The sequence below is a fragment of the Dipodomys merriami genome, unplaced genomic scaffold (assembly GCF_024711535.1).
Source record: "Dipodomys merriami isolate MVZ:Mamm:240054 unplaced genomic scaffold, mDipMer1.0.p SCAF_1750, whole genome shotgun sequence".
In the NCBI taxonomy this organism is placed as follows: domain Eukaryota; kingdom Metazoa; phylum Chordata; class Mammalia; order Rodentia; family Heteromyidae; genus Dipodomys; species Dipodomys merriami.
In genome coordinates, this window is record NW_027203105.1 from 19,833 (window position 1) to 35,000 (window position 15,168).

Consider the following 15,168-nt stretch of genomic DNA (forward strand, 5'->3'; position numbering starts at 1 on the left):
CTCACCCTCCTGAGTAGTGGCTTACAGGCGTAAGCCACTGGCACTCAGCTTTTTTTTTCTTTTCTTTTTTCTGTTTTATGGGTTGTGGGGCCTGAACTCCAGCTCTGGATGGTGTCCCTTAGCTCTTCAGCTCAAGGCAAGCACTTTACCACTGAGCCACTTCCCAGCTCCTCCATAAGAAACTTATCCCTTATGAATCACCAAATTTGTTTTACAAAGCCAGATGTTGAAATGTGGCTTAAGTTTTAGGACATGGGAGAGACTCCAGCACAGTGACCTTGCCCTGATTTCAGGTTTAGGAACAGTCACCACTCCCTGTGTTCCAGCCCTAGGACCAGAACCAAATAAATAAATAACTCCCCCATTTTCACTGTATTTGATCCCATTTTCACTGTATTTGATGTTGGCGTAATTTGTGAAGGTGAAGGGAAAAAACAAATTGTTTAAATAGGGATACAGCTAGACCGATTGCAACAATGAGATGTATAAGAAATTATTTCAAAAAATGAACTTTACAACTTTTGCCTGGTGGGGGTGGTAGAGAACATTACATAAACAAAGCCATTCATGCAGCTGTTGCTCAAGCTGTTAAAGTATGCTAGCCTTGAGAACAAACAATACAAAAAATTCTTCATTCACAGTGGCCCTGCCCTGACTTCAAGCCTCAGGAGAGTGGCCATGTCATGAGTTGAAGCCCTAGCAACAAAAATGAAAATAAATAAATAAATAAAGCCAGAACTTTATCTGTGGCTCAAGCCATAGAGACTGCTAGTCTTGAGAAAGAAAAGGGAAAAACCTCAGACACAGTGGCTCTGCCCTGATTTTATGACTAGCAAAAGTTAAGGCCCTATGTTCAAGCCCTAGGACCAGCAATGAAGAAAAAAAAAAATACAGCAACAACAAAAACTCTGCAAAAATGCCCAAGTCCTGAGTACAAGCCATAAGAGCATCACCTAAAATAAATGCAGAAAGAAAGAAAAATACATAAAGAGCCACAATTTGAACTGTCTTGAGGTGGGAAGCCTACTAGTCTTGAGAAAAAATTAGGAATAATGACCAGGCCTGGAGTTCAAGTACTATAACAAGCTCAAAAAAAAAAAAAAAAATCTGTTGGGAGCCAAAAGGAGTCTCTCAACATGAAGATAGGCTTGACTATCTCACCAGAACATCTTGTGGCTGAGTTTACAGAACCACTCTCAGAAATCCGACGCTTTCATCCTGCCTTATGCAAATATCCTGCAGCTGCTAATGACCACCCTTTCACCCTGCCCTATGCAAACATCCTGCAGCTGCTATGGCCAATGAAAAAGCTTCCTTAATGGCCAATTTAAAAGCTTCCTTATTCCAAGCATATAAATACCCCAGTGTGAAAAATAAAAATTTGCAGCTTGATCAGAATCCCTGTCTTGCTGTCATTCTTCATGTCTCTTGTCCCTTCATTCCTCTCGTTTAGGTTCATCGCCCTCGTTGACGTCCTGCAGGTTGGGACAAAAATCCACAAAAAAAAAACCTTCAAAACAAAAACCTCAGAAAGAGTGGCCAGCCCTAATAATAAGCTAGATGACCCAAACTTACGAAAAAGAGAAAAAGAATAATAAATTAAGTGAAAAGAAGGACAAAAATATTAGAGCCAATTTAAGATTTTAAAAATATGGTTCACACCTATAATCCTACCTCCTCAAATAGCTGAAATCTGAGCATTTGTGGTTTGAATCCAGCCTGGGCAGGAAAGTAAATGAGAATTCTTTTCATTTATGCTACTCCTGGGCTAAAACTTGAGTTTTACTCAAGGCTAGAGCTCTACTGCTTCCTACCTGTTGCTGGTTAATTGGTGAAAAACGTCTCATTGATTTTCATGCCTAGGATGGCTTTGAACCTTGGCTCTCAACTTTCTTTTTTTTTTCTTTCTTTCTTTATTTTATTTTATTTATTTTTTTTTTGTGAACACACTGTACAGCGGTTTTACAATTACATGGGCAGGTTAATGCGTACATTTCTTATCAAGCATTGCAGCCTCCTCCTTTGTTTACACTACACATCCCTTCCCAGCCTCCCCACCCAACCGCCCACCCAATCCTCCCGGCTTTCCCCCCCACCAACATTGAAAAACTCGTTTTCGACATGACAACTTGTACTTCTCATTGTTGCAACAGGTCTACCTATATCCTTAAACGACTTGTTTTTCCCCATCTCCTACACAAGTTATACTGACATCAAATATAGTGAAAGCAGGGTTATACTGTGGGGGAGGGACATACAAAGCTACAAAGAGATAATCTTATAAATGCGTTAGAAACAAATGCATGAAAGGAAAAAAAACATTAAAATACATATCTAAGGATTCATTTTCATAACATCACATTATCTGACCTTTTCTGCTTGACTCATACATATACTAGATATTGCAAATAATGGAAACCATGGCACCTATGTTTCTTTTGGCCTGGCTTATTTCACTTAATATAATGTTTTCCACGTTTTTCCATTTCCTAACAAATGGGGCAATGTCATCTTTCTGATGGAGGCATAGAATTCCATTGTGTATATATACCACATTTTCTTGATCCATTCATTTACTGAGGGGCATCTGGGTTGGTTCCATATCTTAGCTATGGTAAATAATGCTGCAATAAACATAGTTGTGCTGTTGGCGTTAGTGTGGTCTTGTTTGTAAACATTTGGGTAAATGCCCAAAAATGGGATTGCTGGGTCATAGGGGAGCTCTATGTGAAGTCTTTTGAGGAACCTCCAAAGTGCTTTCCAAAGTGGTTGAACAAGTTTACATTCCCACCAACAATGAAGTAAGGTTCCCTTCTGTCCACATCCCCTCCAGCATCTGTTGTTGTTAGAGTTCTTGATTTTTGCCATTCTAACTGGAGTGAGGTGATATCTCAATGTTGTTTTGATTTGCATTTCTTTTATGGCTAGAGAGGCTGAGCATTTCTTCATGTGTCTATTGGCCATCCTTCTTTCTTCTTCAGAGAAGTTTCTCTTTAAGTCTTTAGCCTACTTGTTTATTGGGCAGTTTTTTCTTTGCAGATTTGTTGTTGGGGGATTTAATTTTTTGAGTTCTAAGTATATTTTAGATATGAGACCCTTCTCTGTTGTATGGCTAGTGAAGATCTTCTCCCAATTAGTGGGCTTTCTATTGATCTTGCTAGCTATGTCCTTTGCCATGCAAAAGATCTGCAACTTCATGCAATCCCATTTGTCCCACCTTTCTTTGATTTTTTGTGTTTCCGGGTCTCTATTCAGAAAATTTCGGCCTGAGCCGAGGAGACCTAGGGTTTCTCCTATTCCATCCTGTAATGTTTTCAAAGTGTCTGCTTTGACTTCGAGGTCTTTGATCCATTTGGAGTTGATTCTGGTGCAAGGTGATATATAAGGATCTAGCTTTAGTTTTCTACAAGTAGTTAACCAATTTTACCAGCACCATTTACTGAAGAGGCTGTCGTTCTTCCATTCTATTGTTTTAGCTCCCTTATCGAAGATTAGATGGCTATAGGTCTGTAGGTTCATTTCTGGGATTTCAATTCTATTCCATTGGTCCTGATGTCTGTTCTTATGCCAATACCAAGCTGTCTGGATAGTCATCTTGGCTTCCTGTAGTTCTTTTTTCCTTTCTGTCTTTTTTGACAGTTGTGGGGCTTGAACTCAGGACTTGTGTGCTGTCCCTGAGCCTCTTGTACTCAAGCCTTGTGCTCTACCATTTGTGCCATAGCGCCACTTCTGGGTTTTGAGTGGTTAATTGGACATAAGAGTCTCACAAGGACTTTTCTGTCTGGGCTGGCTTCCAACTGAGGTCCTCAGATCTCAGCCTGTTGAGTAGTTAGAGCCATAGAACACTTATCTCATATTTGTTAGGTATGAAAAAAAGAGATAGCCGAGTAAGAACAGCACCATGCACATGCTATTCAGGTAAGGGGTAGTTTTATTCAGTAGACCTGCTGGGACCAGGCAAGGTTGGCACTCCACATGGCTGGGAAAGGCCTTGGAATGAGAGAGAGCTGGGAAAGAGAGGAAAGAGAGAGGAAAGAGCTAGAAAAGAGCAGAGAGAGCAGAGAGAGTCTGGGCCTGGGCTAGGCCTTATCTAGGGTACGGGCAGAGAAAGGTGTGGACACATCAAATTCAGATATGACCTCAGTGGATGCAAATGTGACTTCTTCCAGGTGTCCCAGTTGCCTAGGTAACGCAGTTACTGGGTGGAGACTTTGCTGTGAGGAGTGTGGAGTCTGCTCGCCATCCAGGAGCAGACCTTACAATATTAACAAAAAAAAAAAAAAAGATGAGCTATGGCTCAAATTGTAAAACTTCCATCCCAGAGGGGGGAAAAAGCCCAACACCTCAAGAAGACTGGCAGGTCAAGCCCTAGTATCACCATAAAAAAATGAAAACCAGGGCTGGGAAGGTGGCTCAGTGGTAGAGTGCTTGCTTGCTTTGGATGCATGAGGCCCTGGTTCGACTTCTCAACATCACATAAGCAGAAAAAAAAGCTGGAAGTGGTGTTGTGGCTCAAATGGTAGAGGACCAGGAGCTGAAGTGCTGAGGGATAGCACCCAGGCCCAGAGTTCAAGCCCCGTGACCAGCCAAAATAAATAAATAAATAAAAGCCAAATACAAAGAAATAAAAACAACCACCAAAAATAAAAAGGAAGAGTTGTGCACTGGCTAAAGATGTAGTGCCTGCTAACTTGGGGGGAGGGGGGCGGAGGGGGAGAAAGCATGGACACTGGAGACTGGCCAGGCCACTTTGAAGCCCTGGGATTAACACAAAGAATAAAAACAACAACAAAAAGGCAGAAAGTGATCTTTGGCTCAAATAGACTATCAGCTTTAAATCAAAAACAAAAACTAAACAACACTGACCAGGCCCTGTGTTCAAGCCCTAGGTCCAGAACCAAAACATAAGAAAAACCTAGCCAGGTGCCAAAGGGTCACACCAGTAATCCTAGCTACTCATACTCAGGAGGCTGAGTTCTGTGGATCACAGTTTGATGCAAGGAAGGAAAGTCCGAGAAACATAATAGACTACTCAGAAAAAGCTGGAAGTGGTGCTGTGGCTGAAGTGGTAGAGTGTTAGCCTTGAGCAAAAGAAGCTCAGGGACAGGGCCCAGGCAGAAGAGTTCAAGCCCCAAGGTCAGCAAAAATGAACAAAGAAAAAAGAAAGTGAGTAATTAAGCTGTGGCTCAAGGTATGAAGCCTGCTAGCCTGGAGAAAAAAAGGTAAAAAATGTAAACAAAAATATTAAAAAATTATTCCCAGAACCACATGCTCCAGTGCACTTTTCCCTACACCCTTAGTTTGCAGACAACCAGGCCAATGCCCCTGCTATACCCTGTATCTCTATGCCAAAAATTTCAATTATTTGAAAACTGCCTTCCGAGAATTGCCACATAGGGACCACATTGAGAATTATTGACCTCAAAAATATTTATTAACATGATTTCTTTTATTCTTGTGATTTTTCTATGTCATTCTCATCATTACTTCCCTAGCACCTAGCAAATTACCTAGAATAAAAATATAGAGACATATCTGCTTATTGAACATCTACATGTATATTTGGGATAATAAGCTAGTTTATATGGGGTCAACAACACTGAGCATTTTTTACAATGAGCCTCATAGTTTGTAAAAAACAAAAACAAAAACAAAAACAAATAACACAATTTAACCCTCAAGAACTCTACATTTGCTAGTCAGCAGTCACTCATACCTCTCATCCTAGCTACTAAATGGAAGCAGGTGCTTGTGTTGTTAAAAATAGTAATGTTATAAAGGAAAAGCAGAGAATTATTATAGACTATAGGAGATCAAGTATACACACTATATATAATTCATGATCATGTACTGGTATTAGTACTGGAGAAAAAAATGACAGGGACAGAATTGAGCCAATTGTCAAGACTGAAATATAGACAAAGATTAAGCAAAGTATGGCATTGTGATTAATTTACTGAAGCCGGTAACTACTGTGGCTATGTAATAATGGGACATTTTTATCCTGAGGAGAGCAAGATTAAAATATGTAGGAATAGAGGACTATGATATATACAAGTTAATCTCAAATGTATGTCCACAAAGAGAACATACACACAAATAAGTGATTAAGCGAATGAAGGAAAATGTTAACTATAGTGAATTTTCATAAAAAGCACATAAATACTGTTTATATTCTTTTTATGACTTTTCTTAAATTTGACCATTTTTAAACAATACTAGATTGAATAGTGAAGAGATGCACTTGAACTGCAGAAGATGAGTTCCCGAAGAGTGTTCTGAGAGGGTTTCATGGAGAAAGCAAACTTTAGGGGATAAGAATAAAAGATCAAGTGTTAACATATGAAAAATTATGGAAATCCAAACATTCAGACTACAACAATAAAGTACCAAGAGTAAGAAGGTTCACAGACACAGAAAATAACTCAGGGCTACTGTGGGTTGAGGGAAGGCAAGAGGCATGAATGGTTTAATGGTCCAAAATTTTTGTCAAGGGTGATGGATATGTTTGGGATAAGATAAAGGTGATGGTTCTACAATACTGGAAATGTACTGAATGTCACTGAATTGTGGTTATAATAATAAATGTTATTACTATTTCCCTATAAAGAAAAACAATCATCCCATTTTAGAGGCTACTGTTTCCAGGAAACTCTCTGACATTATATACTCACAGGAAACCGTACTCTTTCTTTCTTACATTCAGTAGATTTTAAACATGTATTTCTTTATGTTTTTTTTTTCTTTTTGAGGTCAAACCCTGCTAGCACAGGCAGGCCTGGAACTTTCTGCTACTTTGTTGCTTGAGGAATGTCTTTCTTCTACCCAAGACATTCCATAACAAAATTTATTTTCTAATAACAACAACAACCAAAAAGATCAGTTATTAGGGTCCTTACCCTAGGACTTAGGAGCACACAGGACATCTTGATTATATCAGTTCCCTCTGTCCAGAGAGCATTGTGTGCCTGGGGCTTACTGGTTTACAGAATGTCTCCTGAGCCTGGGAAAGATAGGTATAAAAGGAAAAAGCATCCCATGTCCTGTGCATGAGCAGGCAATGGAATATATGTTGTATTAAATATTTCTCTGGATATAGAACCTCTCTGCCCACTCTGACCTTGGATATGAACATAGCTCACAAGTCATCAACAAAGAGAAAGGCTTTTGCTCTTACTTCCATATTGTAAATGGTTACTATCTCAGTTTTTATTCACTGAAGTGTCACAAATAAATGAATCACAATCACCAAGAAGTAATAACTTACCCTGGCCAGTTTGTCTGGTTTGCAGGAGATGTGTTGGGAAAAACATCTCTGTTATCTCTTCAGAAAAATCTTCATCCCCTGAAAAAAACAAAGTTTTACATGAAAAACATTCCAGAAAAACTGCTGAGGATCACAAGAAAGGTGAGAAGGAAGAGGAGTGAAGGCAGCAGAAGTATGCATAACAATTTAATGAGCATGGAATATGAGTGCTTATAGAATTTTTTCCTTTCCTTCTCAAGTTTTTATGATGCATTGTTATCATTATCCATTCTTTCACTATTAAACTTAAATGTCCAATTAAGACAAACATTTCTGAGACTTTTCTTCCACCACTGGTTAAGCTGAAGCTACAGGCGTTAGGGATAATAATAATCACTCGGCCTTCTGAGATTTCTGGGCAGACTTTGTGGCCTTGCCAGCTCCTGCAGACTTCTTGTCCACATCTTTGATGCCACACACAGCAACTGTCTCCTATCACAAACAGCAAGATGACCCAAAGGAGGATAGTCAGAGAAGCTCTCCACATACACAAGGCTTGCTGGAACCATATGAACCATGACAGCATCACTAGACTTCAGGAATTTAGGACTAGCTTCCAACTTCTTACAAGATCTCTGTTCAAGTTTCTCTTTCCAGTCAGTAAACTTGCAAGCAATTTACGCTGAATGACAATCCAGGACAGAGGCATAGTTAGCACTGATTTGGCCTGGATGGTTCAGGAAGGTCACCTGAGCAGTGAAGCTAAATGCTTCCTTGGGTGGATCATTCTTGTTGTCATCACCCACGTTGCCACCCCAAACATCTTTGGGTGACATGCTTATAGAATTTTTTTGTGCATAGTATGTCGATAGATGTTCTTAATGGGCTTATAAGAGAGGTGGGCATTATCACACTTTGGCAATAAAGATAATGAAGGCTGGAAGAGGTCAAGAATTTCCACAAGATTTCTTAGCAAAGGTTAGGAGTTAAACCTTGGCCTCCACTCTCAATGCTCTTTGCGTCACATTACAGAAGAATGAATGGAGAGTATGAAGCAGATATTGTATAAAGTAAATGGAATTCAGGGCTGGGAATGTGGCTTAGTAGTAGAGTGTTTGCCTAGCATGCATGAAGCCCTGGGTTTGATTCCTCAGTACCACACAAACAGAAAGAGACAGAAGTGACCCTGTGGCACAAATGGTAGAGCACTAGCCTTCAACACAAAGAGGCTCAGGGACAGAACCCAGGCCCTGAGTTCAAGCCCCAGGACCAGAAAAAAAAGAAAAGAAAAAGAATTTAAAAAATGGAATTCAAGTTTTGGGAAGAGTTTCAGGCAGAGAAAATGAGTGCCAAGATTAGGGGGTGAAAGCATAGCAGGAAGTTTAGTATAATCACAGCATTTAATGTAAACAAAGGAAAAAAGCGACAAAGTAGGATCCAGCAAAGACTAGGCCTTTACATCCTAGTAAGATTTCAAAGTTTCTAACGAAGAGATGAGGAACCACTGAATGATTTTTAGAACAGAGACAAGTAAGATCAAATTTAAATCAAAGGAAGATCATTTTAATGGCTGAGTAGAGAACTGATCAGCACTAATCTAGGAACAAAAAAGGAAGTAAAATTGAGGGAATAATCCATGATCCAAGTGAGCAAGATGATGTTTAAATCAGCGGGAGAAAGGATTAATGTTGGAAGGGTGCTAAGGAAAATGCTATCTTGATGATGGGAAAACAGAACACCTCACTGAAGAAACATGCAAACATATGGGTAAGTCAAGAGCAAACTATAATCAAGACAGCCAAACATACTGTCAGGAAATATTCCTTCTCTCTTTACACACCTAAATCCTATCCATTCACTCACTTTGAGACCAGCCAAAGGTTTTAACCTTTAGAATCTATATATTTCTTAATCATCAGTCTATAGCTTAAAGGGCAAATTGTTACTGCTTTATCTGACCATTGTCCCCCAAATTTCCTGGGATTGGTGGGAAGAATGTATCATAGCTCATTTGTGCCTCTCCCTTGGCATTTAAGAGAAAGAATTAAAATGACTTAGCAATCCCAAGTATAAGATGGATTGTGAAGGTGATCTCATTAATACCATCCTTACCAACGTAACTCATTTAAGCAACATTTAACTATATCCTAATATGAATAAAAATCTAAAACCTGACTCGTAGGTTGTCATCCAACTAAATCCTACTGGGTGCAAGAAATTAATCTAAAAACATAATGACATACCTATATCACAAAATATTGACAAAATGATCCAATAGCATGCAGAATTTTTTTCATTTATATTTATCTCATTCTGTTCTAAAAAATTATTTAGTGTATACTTAGAATGTAAATAATATTCCAATATATACATTTAATTTACAATGTTCAGATATACAATGTATTATGTTTGAGTGTTAATAACTTTTTTTTGGTAAGTATTGAGAACAAAATGAGGCAGGTCACTGCTGTGGCTCATGCCTGTAAACCTAGGTATTTGGGAAGTTGAGAATGGAGGATTATAATTTGAGGTCAGCCTTGGCAGCACAGTTTGTGAGATCCCTTCTCAGCCATAGTCTGTTACATTAATATGTGCTCATCCTCCTACACTAATGTGAGAGTCCAAAATTAAGAGGATCTCAGTTCCAGCCCAGCCTGGGCAGAAAATTTTAGGAGATTCCATCTCAACAGAGAGGCTGGACACAGTGGCAAGTGTCTGTGATCCTAACAATGACAGGAAGACTGAAATCGGTAATTGTAGTTCAGGCATGCATCCAGGCAGGAAACCATACTCTCCCTGAAAACAGTCAAGGGAAAGCAGGGCCCAAGGCATGGCTCAGTGGTAGAGTGTCTGCTTACTAAGTTTGAGTGAGCTGAGCTCAAACCCCAGTACCATCATAACAAAGGAAAACAATGGTGGAAGATCACTACCAAATACTTTCCACAGAATTAAGTATATATTGGGCAGGAGTGTGGCCCAGTATTAGGCTAGGGATGTAACTCCATGGTAGAGTACTTGCCTGAGGCTTTGCATTTGGTGACTGGCATTGAGATGAGGAGAAGTTGCATCGAAAGTATGTAGGATGGTGCTGGTGGCTCACGACAATAATCAGCTACTCAGGAGGCTGAGACCTGGAGAATGGACGTTTAAAGCCAGCCAGGCAGAAAATTCTGTTTAGATCTATCTCCACTTAGCAAGAAAAAGACAGACTGGTGTCGTGGTTCAGATTAGTAAGACATCAGCTGAGTTCAAGCTGTGGTCCTGGCACCAAAAACAACAATAACAAAATAAATAAATAAAGGAATAAAGTGTGGGCATTGGAGGGACTTTGGAGAAAGGCAGGACTCTCCCAAAATCGGAAGACATATTCTTAGGCAAAGGGATGGCAAGGACCAAGAATGCTGATAGAAAAAGATGACCAACACTACCACAACAGCAGGTTCCTACCTTTATCCCCGTCAGCTACTTCCATTTTTTCAGTACTTCATTGAGATATCATTAAATGCCAACATCACTGCTGAATTCTCAACAAATATCACTGAGGAGGGCTGGCAAAGAGTGATAGGAGTTGGGCAGGAGTCTCTTTTCAGAGTCATTTCTGGTGAACATATTAGACAAAAATCCAACTGTTTAGAAAATCCCTCAGAGTCCTCTGAATGGTATTTAAAGTTCAAGATTCCCATTCCTACACCAAACAGATGCTGATTACATGAACAAATGCAGTTAATTGCAGAAAAAAGTTTATAAATAACACAACTGTCATATTGAGGAGTAATTAGAAAGAATGCAACCATCTAAACACATCACAATGGCTTTATGTGTTTCCTAAGTTAAGACTTCTAAAAAGCAGATTTTTTAATCTATTATATCTTTGGAATCATTAAAATAATTACCATCTCTTGCTTATGACTATTATGCCACTTATTGAATACATTATTTCATTTTTGTTTTGTTTTGTTTTTGCCAGTCTTGGGGTCTGAACTCTGGGCTTGGGCACTGTCTCTCAGCTCTTCAGCTCTTCAGCTCAAGGCTAGTGCTCTACCACTTGAGCCACAGCACCACTTCTGGCTTTTTCTGCTTATGTGGTACTGAGGAATCGAACCCAAGGCCTCATGCATGCAAGGCAAGCACTCTACCACTGAGACACCTTCCCAGCCTCTGAATAAAGTATTTAATTTAGTACTTATTTTAACAACCTGTAAGGAATTAGATTGGGTTACCTTACAGATGAGAAAAGAGCTCAGGATTGCAGGTCACATGGCTTTAGTAAAAGACAGATCTTCATTTTGACTCAGTGGATAACTACAAAGCCCATCATAGTTAACTGCCATCTCAATACTTCAGAAAAACATTAAGAACTTATGTTCAAAAAATCTTTTTTTTCTTTTTTTGTGCAAGTCCTAGGGCATGAACTCAGGGCGTGGGTGCTGTCCCTGAGCTTCTTCAGCTCAAATCTAACAATCTATCACTTGAGCTACAGCTCCACTTTGGGCTTTTGGTAGTTACCTGGGGATCAGAGTCTCACACTTTGCTGGTGAGCTGGCTTTAAACCCAGATCCGGGGTCTCAGTTTCCTGAGTATCTAGGTTTACAGGTGTGAGCCACCAGTACCTGGTCAGAAAAAAATTTCTAATCAGGAATCAAGCTTTTACATAGACTAAGGAATCATTTATTAGTAAGATGTTATACAATTGTCTAGTCTGACTTCTTAAACACGATGCTGAAGACAACAAACAAAAAAGAAAATGTCCCAGTCTGCATAAAATCCATACTAAAGGAGTAACAAAAGTTTCTCACTGAGAAATATTCGCTTTGCAGAAAACTTGAAGACTAGTTATTTTACAGTTGATGAGAAATAGAAAAAAATCAAAGCCGGGCGCTGGTGGCTCATGCCTGTAATCCTAGCTACTCAGGAGGCTGAGATCTGAGGATCGCGGTTCAAAGCCAGCCCGGGCAGGAGAGACCATGAGATTCCTAACTCCAATAAACCACCAGAAAACCGGAAGTGGCACTGTAGCTCAAGTGGTAGAGCGCTCGCCTTGAGCTGAAGAGCTGAGGGACAGCGCCCAGGCCCAGAGTTCAAGCCCCACGACCGACAAAAAAAAAAAAAAAAAAAAAAGAAAAAAATCAAATGAGGTTTAGAAATATCAGTGGCAAGCACACTGACAGTTCAAAGAAGTAAACAGAGAGCCATCTTTAAAAGCACTAATATTTGTAAATTTTTCATCTGGCAGCTCTCAAACATGCTAGTCTCAGGACCTCTTAATACTCTTAAATTTTGAGAGCTCCCAAAGAGCTAATTAAACAGGTAAGGTGGCTCAGTGGTAGAGTGCTTGCCTTGCATGCATGAGGTCCTGGGTTCGATTCCTCGGCACCACATAAGTAGAAAAAGCCAGAGGTGGCACTGTGGCTCAAGTGATAGAGCGCTAGCCTTGAGCTGAAGAGCTGAGGGACAGTGCCCAGACCCAGAGTTTAGGCCCCACAACCGGCAAAAAAAAATGTTAGTAGAGCCAGGAACTGTTGACTCTCACCAGTAATCCTAGCTACACACTCAGGAGACTGAGATCTATAGATTGCTATTAAAAGCTAGCTGGAGCAGGAAAGTCAATGAGATTCTTATCTCCAATAAACTACTCAGAAAACAAAACAAAACAAAACAAAAAAAACCCAGAAGTACAACTATAACTCAAGTGGTAGACTACAGCTCAGGATCAATGCCTAAGTGCTGAATTCAAGCCCCAGGACTGGCACAAAAATAAATAAATTAAATAAAAAATAGGGGATACACATGCATTCGCATGTGCATGCACACACACACGAGAGAAACAGACAGATATGTTAAAAAGTAGAACTCAGCTAATGAGCAAAGCATCAGGTATTGAGTCCTAGTTTCACAACCCAAACAAAAGAAAATTTAGAACTCAAGTGCTTATGGTAGTTTTGTAAACTTAAGAACAAAAACACTGGGGATGGGAAGGTGGCTCAGTGGTAGAGTGTTTGTCTTGTATGCATGAGGCCTTGAGTTCAATTACTGAGCACCACATAAGCAGAAAAAGTTGTAAGTGGCGCTGTGGCTCAAGTGGTAGGATACTAGCACTGAGCTAAAGAGCTGAGGGTCAGCACCCAAGCCCAGAGTTTACTCCACACAACTCACCAAAAAGAAAAAAAAAAAGAAAGAAAAGAAACACTACTTATTAATATACGCTTATTGAAAAAAACTGTATTTTCCAAAAAAGGTAAAATTTCAGCAGAATAGTCCCATTGTTTTACATCTTTAATAAATCTCTTCATCCTTTAGCCTAATGAAAGACACCTGTATTCTCTCATCTGCTTTTATACTGTCTGTTGGGTTATGATGTTTCAAGTATATGCAGAAAATCTACCTTACAAAGTCACTTAGTTAGAAAAGGAAGAAATATTTTAGTTGCCTTCTCAGATTATCAATAAAGCTAATGCTGGCATACTCCTTAATATTACACTAAAACTCAACTAGTGGTCATCTCTTAAAATTTAGTTGTAATGAGATATATAGCAATGAGCCTGAAGCTATACCATAAGATTTTCTGCTTGGATGTATTAAATTAAAATCAGTTAGTCTTTTCTTTTCTTTTGCCTGTACATGATTTGCTAACATCACACATTAAATAATGGGAAAATACTCACACTGAGTCACACAAATCTTCCAAATGCTGACCAACTGTCCTGAAATCAATGAATATAGCTGTTATTATCAACACAGATTTCATCAGCATAGTCTGTAAACAGCACTGGGAAGCTACAAAGCTCAACAGAGCAATAAATACATTCTATAAAATTGAAACTTAGTTTGAATGTGTATCATGACTCATACATCGTTGCTTTTCTCGTCGTAAAGGCTCATTTCATTCACTTTTAAGAAATGTTCACCAAATAAAATTCTAGTCTCTATGACCACTTGTATACTTCAGAGTGAAAATGTCATTCCATGGCAAAGTAAATAGTTCATTTAAACACTACAAATGGGCTAGGCACTGGTGGCTCATGCTTGTAATCCTAGCTACTCAGGAAATTAATATCTAAGGATCATGGTTCAAAGCCAGCCCAGGCAGAAAAGTCTGTGAAACTCTTATCTCCAATGAACTACTCAGAAGAAGCCAGAAGTGGTGCAGTGGTTCAAGTGGTAGAGCACTACCCATGAGCAAAAAAGCTTAGGGCAACATCCAAGCCCTGAGTTCAAATCCTAGGACCAGCTTAAAAAAAAAAGACAAAACTGAATTCATTGGATTCCACTTTCTTAAAATAGCCAATTAGCAGAGAATATGTCTTAGAAATATATCTAATTAAATGTTAAAATAAAACAACCTTAAGATTCATTTGTCCAGAAATTACATTTTATACTAACTGCCACATTACCTATTACTATAAAAAATGAGCAGCTTCAACATTCATATTTTCTAAGAGATACAGGCTTTAAATTGTGGAGGCAGGGAGGGGGAAGAGTGTCACTCATGTTTTAGGTACTACCACCTTTTCTGCCTCAATTCAAGATGGGATTAAGGATCCCACAAGTCACGAGGCACAGATGAAGTATCCAGAGATATAAAGAAACATTAGCCAAACTGAGGACAAACTCTGAAAAGAGCAATCTCTAACTGTAATCACTGGCAGGGGTGTACGAACAATATCAGTATGAGGGATGCTAAGAGGAGTCTGACAGGGAAAAAAAGAAGAAGACATAAGCAAGAGGCTGACGTGTCTGAACACCTAGATGGGGGAAAGTTGCAAAAAGAATTCTACATGAAAATTCTCACTGCAAAAAAGAGAGAGATGCAGGGTACCAGTGGCTATCCTTGTCAGACTGCTACTCAGGCAGCTGAGATCTCGGGATCACAGTTGGAAGCCAGCCTAGGAAGAAAACTCCATGAGACTCCTATCTCTAATCAC

The 15,168-nt window shown here is 39.4% G+C and overlaps 1 protein-coding gene across 4 annotated transcripts in view; it reads right to left on the reverse strand.

The window, feature by feature from the left end:
• Positions 1–15,168, reverse strand: part of LOC138829700 (endogenous retrovirus group K member 18 Env polyprotein-like) — a 48,425-nt gene that overhangs the window by 19,818 nt on the left and 13,439 nt on the right. The window contains exons 4-5 of one of the 4 annotated variants that reach the window (XM_070026175.1): positions 13,909–13,947; positions 7,268–7,345 (exon numbers count right to left, since the gene is read on the reverse strand). The gene's annotated coding sequence lies outside the window, so the exon portion shown is untranslated. Of the gene's footprint in view, positions 1–5; positions 244–7,267; positions 7,346–10,693; positions 10,795–13,908; positions 13,948–15,168 lie in introns of those variants that run through there. The other 3 variants (XM_070026174.1, XM_070026176.1, XM_070026177.1) reach the window with 3 other exon arrangements.